The sequence below is a fragment of the Mustela lutreola genome, chromosome 2 (assembly GCF_030435805.1).
Source record: "Mustela lutreola isolate mMusLut2 chromosome 2, mMusLut2.pri, whole genome shotgun sequence".
In the NCBI taxonomy this organism is placed as follows: Eukaryota; Metazoa; Chordata; class Mammalia; order Carnivora; family Mustelidae; genus Mustela; species Mustela lutreola.
In genome coordinates this window covers 115578022-115586795 of record NC_081291.1, presented here as the reverse complement: position 1 = coordinate 115586795, position 8774 = coordinate 115578022, and positions in this window count along the sequence as shown.

Below are 8774 nucleotides of genomic sequence, written 5' to 3'. Positions count from 1 at the left end.
AACATGAGGCTCAAACTCATGACCCCAAGATCAAGAGTTCCATGCTCCGCCAACTTAGCTAGCCAGGTGCCCCAGTTATACATTCTTTTTAATGTCCTTTAGTCTAAAACAGTTCTTAAGGTTAAGGCCATTTTGGAAGAGATAAGCTAGTTGTTCTGTAGAATGCCCTTCAAATTGGGGTTTGTCTAATCTTTAGTTAGATTATGTCTAATCATAGTTAGTCTATGCTTTCCCCCTTCCCCCAGGAACACCATGGAGGAGATGTTGTGTCCTCAGTGTACCCCATCAGGAAGCAGATGGTATCTATTTGTCCTGTTATTGGAGATGTGAATTCTGATACCTCGGTTAAGGTGGTGTCTTCCAGGTTTCTCTGCTTTTTAATTATAATTTCCCCCTGATAATGAATAAGTAGTTAATGATTAATTAATTGCACTTAATTAATTATTAAGTAGTCTGTAGAGAGATGCTTTAAGAGTGTATAGATAACCTATTCTGTATAAAATTTTCTCCCTACTATTTAACATACATTGATGGTCTTGCCTTCGTTCAGAATTACAACAATGGTGACAATGTTGATTTTCTGACTGTATCATTTTATCAATATTTCTAGTCATTGGCATTTTATTGTGAGAAAAGTCTTGCCTTTTTCCTTCTTTAGTTAGTGCTAGTACGGGATCTCTATTTTATCCAACAGATTATAATTTGTTACTCTCATTGTTTGTTGTAATGCCCAGGTTGTGCCAGATTTCTAAGTGGCTCCTTTTTGCAGACCCTCATCATTCTTCGAGTGCTTTCTTACTTTCTGGCACAAGCTCATTTTCTACTTCCCTTTCCCCAGGATCAACCATTTCTTCCAGGAGCTTTGGCTGCTCCTAGTGGGGAATACTACTTAGAAAGCAAGACCTGGGCACCAGATGGGCTGAGTGCTCTTACTTCTAGGCCTCCACAGTGGACAAAATTGGAAGGAATGGTCATTCCATACAGTCTAGCTCTCATTCCTGCCATTCATGTAAAGTTCTGAATTTGTACTGCTCCCCCTAGCACCAATCCAAACTCAGAATTTTCCTTATCTTTCTGTCTCCACTCTCCTCCTTCGTGAGAACCTTGGTTTCCAAATGACAAAACAAGAGTATCATTTGCTCAATATTGCAACATACAAAATAGTTTCAGGAATTGCTACCTCCATTCCACTATTAAAAACAAACCTTCAAAGCAGAGTTTGACGTTTGTTTGTGTTCTCTTTTTTCTTTAAACTGATGATACACGATCAAAACATTATGTTCTAATGTTACTTGGATTAGTCCACTTTTCCCATTTCGTTGTGGTATTCATCTGAAACACAGGCTCATTTGTTTCTGTTCATAATCATTTTCGCTTTCTTCCCCCAGCTTTGTCGAATTAATTTTATTGTTTTGAATAATTAAAACACTAACATGGTTCCAAAAGTCAAAACTCTATAAAAAGGAATGTTTAGGAAATAGTACCAGCAATTTTGAGTAATTTATTTTCTGATTCTTATTTATATTTAAAATTCTCTTTTAATTATTACCAGTTATGCCTCCCTTCAGTAGGATTTGGTGAGATTCCCCCTGGAACATGCCTCCTTGCTCCACTCAAACTTGGCCATCCCATATCCTTTTTCTTTCCAGCTTTATGGAGGTATAATAGACACGTAACATTATATAAGTTTAAGGTTTACAACATGATGAGTTCCTAAAGGTCTATATTTAGAAATGATTACTGCAATAAAGTTAGTGAATGCTTCCACCACCTCACATACTTACCATTGTTTCTTTTGGAGGGGGGATAGGCACTGTGTTGGTGAGATCAGTCAAAGTCTCCTGTCTTAACTTGCAAGTGAACAATACGGCATTGTTGACTGTAGCCACCATGCTGCACATTAGATCCTCAGACTTTATTCATCTTATAGCTGCAAGTCCATACCCTGTGACCACCTTCACCCATTTGGCCCACCCTCAAGCCCATATTCTTTTATTTCTTCATCAAAATCTCCTTATCCTCCAGCATTCAAGCCAAATCCAGAAGAGAACTAACTGAATCATAGCTGAGCTTCCCCTGAAAGCGAATGTTCCAGAACTGCCACGCCTCCAAGGGAATATGTCCTGCCCCCGAGTTCTGGTTCTGTGACTCTGGTAGATGTTACCACAAATGGGGTATTGGAAAAAGCATAGGCCTTGGGGTGATGCAGTCAACAGAAGGGGATAAAAACACCTTCTAACAAAGGCTGAGGCTTGAGTGTAGACCTCCCACTAAGCAGTGCTTGTTCCCCTTTACTTCATCAGTGTATGGGCAGCACTGGTTATGGGATGGGATACTGCAATAAGGCCAGCCCTGGGCCTCACTTCCGGGTGAAGGGAGCCATTTCCAGAGCTGCCGCAACCCCCAGCTTGCCTTGTACAAGTGTTGGTGAGGTAATTTGGGAAGTCCCAGGTCCGAGCAAGGTGCCAGGCGGCTCCTCAGAAAGCAACTGCACCTAATTTAAAGATTAGCCTCCTTACACCCGTTACAATGGCCAAAATTAGCAAGACAGGAAACAACATGTGTTGGAGAGGATGTGGAGAAAGGGGAACCCGCTTACACTGTTGGTGGGAATGCAAGTTGGTGCAGCCTCTTTGGAGAAGAGTGTGGAGATTCCTCAAGAAATTGAAAATAGAACTTCCCTATGACCCTGCAATTGCACTCCTGGGTATTTACCCCAAAGATACAGATGTAGTGAAAAGAAGGACCATCTGTACCCCAATTTTTACAGCAGCAATGGCCATGGTCACCAAACTGTGGAAAGAACCAAGATGTCCTTCAACGGACGAATGGATAAGGAAGATGTAGTCCATATACACTATGGAGTATTATGCCTCCATCAGAAAGGACGAATACCCAACTTTTGTAGCAACATGGATGGGCCTGGAAGTGATTATGCTGAGTGAAATAAATCAAGCAGAGAGAGTCAACTATCATATGGTTTCACTTATTTATGGAGCATAACAAATAGCATGGAGGACATGGGGAGTTAGGCGAAGGGAGTTGGGGGAAATTGGAAGGGAAGGTGAAACATGAGAGACTATGTACTCTGAAAAACAATCTGAGGGTTTTGAAGGGGTGGGGGTGGGAGGTTGGGGGAACCAGGTGGTGGGTATTAGAGAGGGCACGGATTGCATGGAGCACTGGGTGTGGTGCAAAAATAATGAATACTGTTATGCTGAAAATAAATTTTAAAAAATAGACCAAACATATCACTGAGAAAACATTTAGAGGAATTCTGTGTAGTTGTATTCAGTCTGAAATTGAAGCCAAGTGATCTTGTATATTTTAGAAACCTAGTGAGACTGATTTTTTCATAATAAATCAAGATTTCTTTGCCATTCTTCCTATAAAAAAAAATTAGCCTTCTGCTCCCCCTACCCCCAGCTCTAACTTGGGAACCAGTAGTAGCCGGCTAATGAAGGCTGCCGCTCAGCCAAGTGCATTGTGGCCTGGCGTTCTGAAGTGACAATGCAGTCTGTCTGCAGGTATGAAAGGAGCATCAGAGGGCAAGAATTTTTCAGTGTTTATCCAGCCTGATGGGAAGATGCTGGAGAGGCATCCTTCTCCCGTGTAAATTAACCACAGGATTCTGGTTTATATATCAGTTGCTTGTGAGTCAGCCCCCAGGTCTCAGGGATTCCTTACGAAATTCCCAAGGATTGGGGCGCCTGGGTGGCTCAGTGGGTTAAAGCCGCTGCCTTCGGCTCAGGTCATGATCTCAGGGTCCTGGGATCGAGTCCCGCATCGGGCTCTCTGCTCAGCGGGGAGCCTGCTTCCTCCTCTCTCTCTGCCTGCCTCTCTGCCTGCTTGTGAGCTCTCTCTGTCGAATAAATAAATAAATCTTTAAAAAAAAAAAAAGAAAGAAAGAAATTCCCAAGGATTATTTCCTTAGGAAGTAGTCCTTAGGAAAGCCTGCATTGTGACCTGCACAGCTGACACATGCTAGACATCTCTCCCTAAAACAGCACTACTCCCTCCAACCTCATTCACAACAGTGAATAGGAGATGTACATTTGAAGATACTACCCTCTTTCCCTTAGGGTGCTCTCCCTTAGAAACTCTTTGGTGAAGTATTTTTTTTAAAGACTTGTTAATTTATTTATCACACACACACACACACACACACACACACACACACACACCGCACAAGCAGGAAGAGTACAGAGGGAGAAGCAGGCTCCCCAATGAACAGGGAGTCAGGCATGGGGCTCCCTCCCAAGACCCTGGGATCATGACCATAGCCAAAGGCAGATGCTTAACTGACTGAGCCACCCAGGTGCCCCTCTTTAGTGAGGTATTGAGAAAAACTGTGTGCCAGGTGTTTTATTTGTGTATGGGAACACACCTAACCTTCACATCTGTCCTGTGGATTAACTGTGACTTCAATTTATCAGTGAGGAAGCTGAGATTCAGAGACGGTGAGGGACCCATCTTTGGTGACGCAGCTGATGAGTGGTAGAGCTGGGATTCCAATTCAGGCTCATTCAAGCCCAGAGTCTGTCCTCTTGGCTACAACACCATAACAGGTTCTTAGAAGAAATCCCACTCATGATACTGCAAGGCAGGTTTGCCCTAAGAATCTTTTTGATACTGAAAAATGTGCCCTAAACTTTCTGAATTTTCTCAAACATTGCCTAAATATGATTGATAAAAGTTAGGGAGAGAAAGAAGTTCTAGATGTAGGGTACTTTAGGAGACAAATTGCCAAAAGGTAACAGAGGCCACTGGGTGGGCTGGGAGGACGAATACCATTCAGTTTATAGAGCAGACAGCTGGAAGGACATGGAAGATAAACTATGTAATTCACATTTTTAAGTTTTTACTGATTCCTGATCCTGCTTCCTTGAGTTCCCTTCCTACCGGGAATACATTTACTCATCCTTCAAGTCCCAGACAGAATGTCCCCTCCTCCAAGATGCCTTTCTTGACTTTCCCAGCAGAGCTAGTTTGTCCTTGGATTGCTTTCCTAGTACCCACTCAAGAGGACCTTCCTTTCTGAAGCCATATAGGCTAGATGCAACCTCTAGCTGTAAGACTTTGGGCAAACACTTCACCTCTCTGTTCCTCGGTTTCCCCTTTCTGAACAATGAGAATGTTCAGAAATGGCAACACTTCCAGCCCCGGGTTGATTGTGGGCTTGAAATGAGAGAAGGAGCATACAGTGTTTAGCATAAGGCTGGACACATACTGAGAACTCATTAGTGTTGTTTATTATTTATAATTCTGGGTGTTGGCAGCTTATGGAATGAATGTTCATTCAATATTTATGGAAGGAAGAAGAAAAACAGGGAAAAAGAGGAGAGAGAAGAGGCCAAGCGGCCCCAGAGACCATAGTCAGCCAGGGCAGTCCCCGCCTGGCACTTGGAGCCCCGGGGTGCTGCCCAGTTCCCCTCTGTACACACCCTGCCCTCTCAGGGCAAGACTTGGTGCCTGAATTTCTAACTCACCAGAGACCCAATCCCATGCACCGTGCCTCTCCCAGCTCGGCAACAAACAAGGCCTCACCTATCTACCTCTTCCTACTCTAGAACAATCACGAATCACACCTGTGTCAGGGGGTGGGCAGACTGGGAGGTCTGGTACCTGCCCCCTCCTGCCTCAAGGAAAACCAGCACTTTTTTCTCCTAACCTAGACTGCTTGGTGGTGACTCCATTCAGGTGAACCTGGACAAGGCAACCAGCAGAGCGGCGCGGGATCTGCGATGGGTGTGACAAGGTGAGGAGCCCCGGGAACATCACAGCCCTGAGAGCAGACATGGTCTCTGGGCTTCCTAGGGCCCTGGGTGGGCCTGATCCTGACCACAGTCTCAGGTCCTCCTGCCACATGCCTTGGATGGGGAGCAGCCTGGACGAACCTAATCAGGTGGCCGCAACTGACCAATGAGTCCCTCAACTCAGGTCTGCTGCAGTGTGACAGTGGCCACTGGCTCATTCCCAGGTTTTGTATTTGTTACAGATGGAAATGATGGTGTTTTGAATACACTGGGTGGAGCAAAACACTAAAGTGAATTGTGTCTATTTCTTCTTGCTTTTTAAATGTGGCTACTAGAAAATGTAAACTTAAACATGGGAGTGGAAGCTTAGGGCATGACCCTAAGCCAGAGCCAAGATGCAGACCCAGGTCGAACGTCTCCACGGCCTCAATCTTCCCTCTGATGCTGAAACCAAACTATGCTGACACTCAAATCGTCCCTACACACATGGAGGCCAAAAAAGTGTTACTGGGGGTGCAGTTCCTGGGGACAGGAAATATGGTCCCCTCTTTCTCCAAGCGGGTGCAACTGTGTGTGTGTGTGTGTGTGTGTGTGTGTGTGTGTGTGTGTGTGTTTATGGAGAAAAAAACTAGAGGTTAGGGCACAGCCACAACATCTGAAGCCTTCCGTTATGCAAATGGCAGAAGTGGAACTTGAACCCAGGTCTGTCTGCCTCCAAAGTCTGGCCTTTTCCCCGCGGCATCTCCCAGGGCTCTGGTACTCCACAGACTAGAAGGAGGCTGGGCCCATGTTGTTGGAAATGGAGCTGAAACCCAGATCCCATGGAAATGGAATGAGGTTGGGTAAAGAGAAAGGCAGGAAGGTCTTCCTGCAGCTGGAAGGGCTCTAGGTGATCACATGGCCCCAAACCCAGTTTCACAGATGGGGACACCAGGCCTCAGAAGGCTATGCCCCTCCCTCTTGGTCACACAGCTAAGGGCTGAACTAGGACATCTGGGTCAGAGTCTGCCTTACTCTCGGGTCAGTGCGTCATGGAATTTTAATCTGCCTTTCATTCCGGTTGCAGTAATGGCTTTCAGCTGTGCACATCTGATGCGTTTCTTCACGCCTTGGACGGCCTCTGCCTGTTCTGTATCCTCTGCCCTTCCTGACCTCTTTCCACACAGGGCTCAGGCCCCATGAATGTTTGATGTTTGTGCACTCGCTGGCTAGAAATCTTTGTTGGACCCCAGAACTTGAGTATCTGGTTTCCATGCCCATTTTCTGGCTTCTGTACCCATTTTCCTAGTGTTAATGCCGAATGCCCAGCTCTAAGGAACTGGGATCTTTAGATTTGGGTCTGTACATCAAGCCTCTGTTTACTGTTTACTCGCTTGCAGGAATCAGCAAGGGGCTATATTTTATTAATCCAATTAGTCCAATTAACTCCTGATTCCAGAGAGCCTCCCATGTTAACTATAGGTTTTTCATATATGGTCTTTGTTATGTTGAGGTATGTTCTCTCTAAACCTACTTTGTTGAGGGTTTTTTTTTTTTTTCATCATGAATGGATGTTGTACTTGGAATGCTTTTTCTGCATCTATCAAAATGATCATATGGTTCTTATCCCTTCTCTTATTGATGTCATGTATCACATTGATAAGGGAATACCAAACCATCCCTGCATCCCAGAAATAAACTCCACTTGATTGTGTTGAATGATTTTTTTGTTTTTAATGTTGAATTCAGTTTGCTAGCATTTTCTTGAGTATTTTTGCATTGACTTCCATCAGGTATATTGGCCTGTGATCTTTTTTTTCTTTTATTTCTTTTCTTCTTTTTTCTTTTTTCTTTCTTTCTTTCTTTCTTTCTTTCTTTCTTTCTTTCTTCCTTCCTTCCTTCCTTCCTTCCTTCCTTCCTTCCTTCCTTTCTTTCTTTCTTTCTTTCTTTCTTTCTTTCTTTCCCTTTCTTTTTTGTTTTTGTTTTTGGTATCTTTATCTAGTTTCAGTATTGGGGTAATGTTGGCCTCATAGAATAAATTTGGAAGTTTTCCTCCCTTTTCTATTTTTTGGAATAGTTTGGGAAGAATACATATTAACTCCTTTTAAATGTTAGAATGTGCCTGTGAGGCCATCTGGTCCTGGCCTTCTGTTTGTTGAGAATTTTTTGTTTACTGATTCAATTTCTTTGTTAGTAATTTGTCTATTTTCTATTTCTTCTAATGTCAGTTTTGGTAGTTTATGTGTTTCTAGGAATTTATCCATTTCTTCCAGGTTGTCCAATATGTTGGCATACAGTTTTTCATAATATTCTCTTATAATTGTTTGTATTTCTATGGTGTTTGTTGTTATTTTCTCACTCTCATTTGTGACTTTATTTTTTAGGTCCCTTCTTTTTTCTTTTTGATAAGCCTGGTTAGGGGTTTATCAATTTTATTAATTTTTTCAAGGAACCAGTTCCTGGTTTCATTGATCAGTTTTATTGTTTTTTTAGTTTCTATATCACAAATTTCTGCTCTAATCTCTATTATTTCCTTCCTTCTGATGGGTTTAGGTTCCATTTGTTGTTCTTTTTTAACTCTTTTAGGTGTAAGGTTAGGTTGTTTAGGTTGTTTATTTGATATTTTTCTTGCTTCTTGAGGTAGGCCTGTATTCCTATGAACTTTCCTCTTAGGACCACATTTGCTGCATCCCAGAGGTTTTGGACCATTGTGTTTTCATTTTTATTTGTTTCCATGTAACTTTATATTTCTTCTTTGATTTCTTGGATGAACTGTTCATTTTTTAGTAGCATGCTGTTGAACCTCTATGTATTCGTGGTCTTTCCAGATTTTTTCTTGTTGATTTCTAGTTTCATAGCTTTGTGGTCAGAAAATATGCATGGTATGATTTTGATCTTCTTGAATTCATTGGGGTTTATTTTGTGCACTAATGATCTATTCTGGAGAACATCCCATGTGCACTTTAAAAGAATGTGTATTGTGCTGTTTTAGGCTAGAATATTCTGAATATCTCCATCTGATCCAGTGTGTCATTCAAA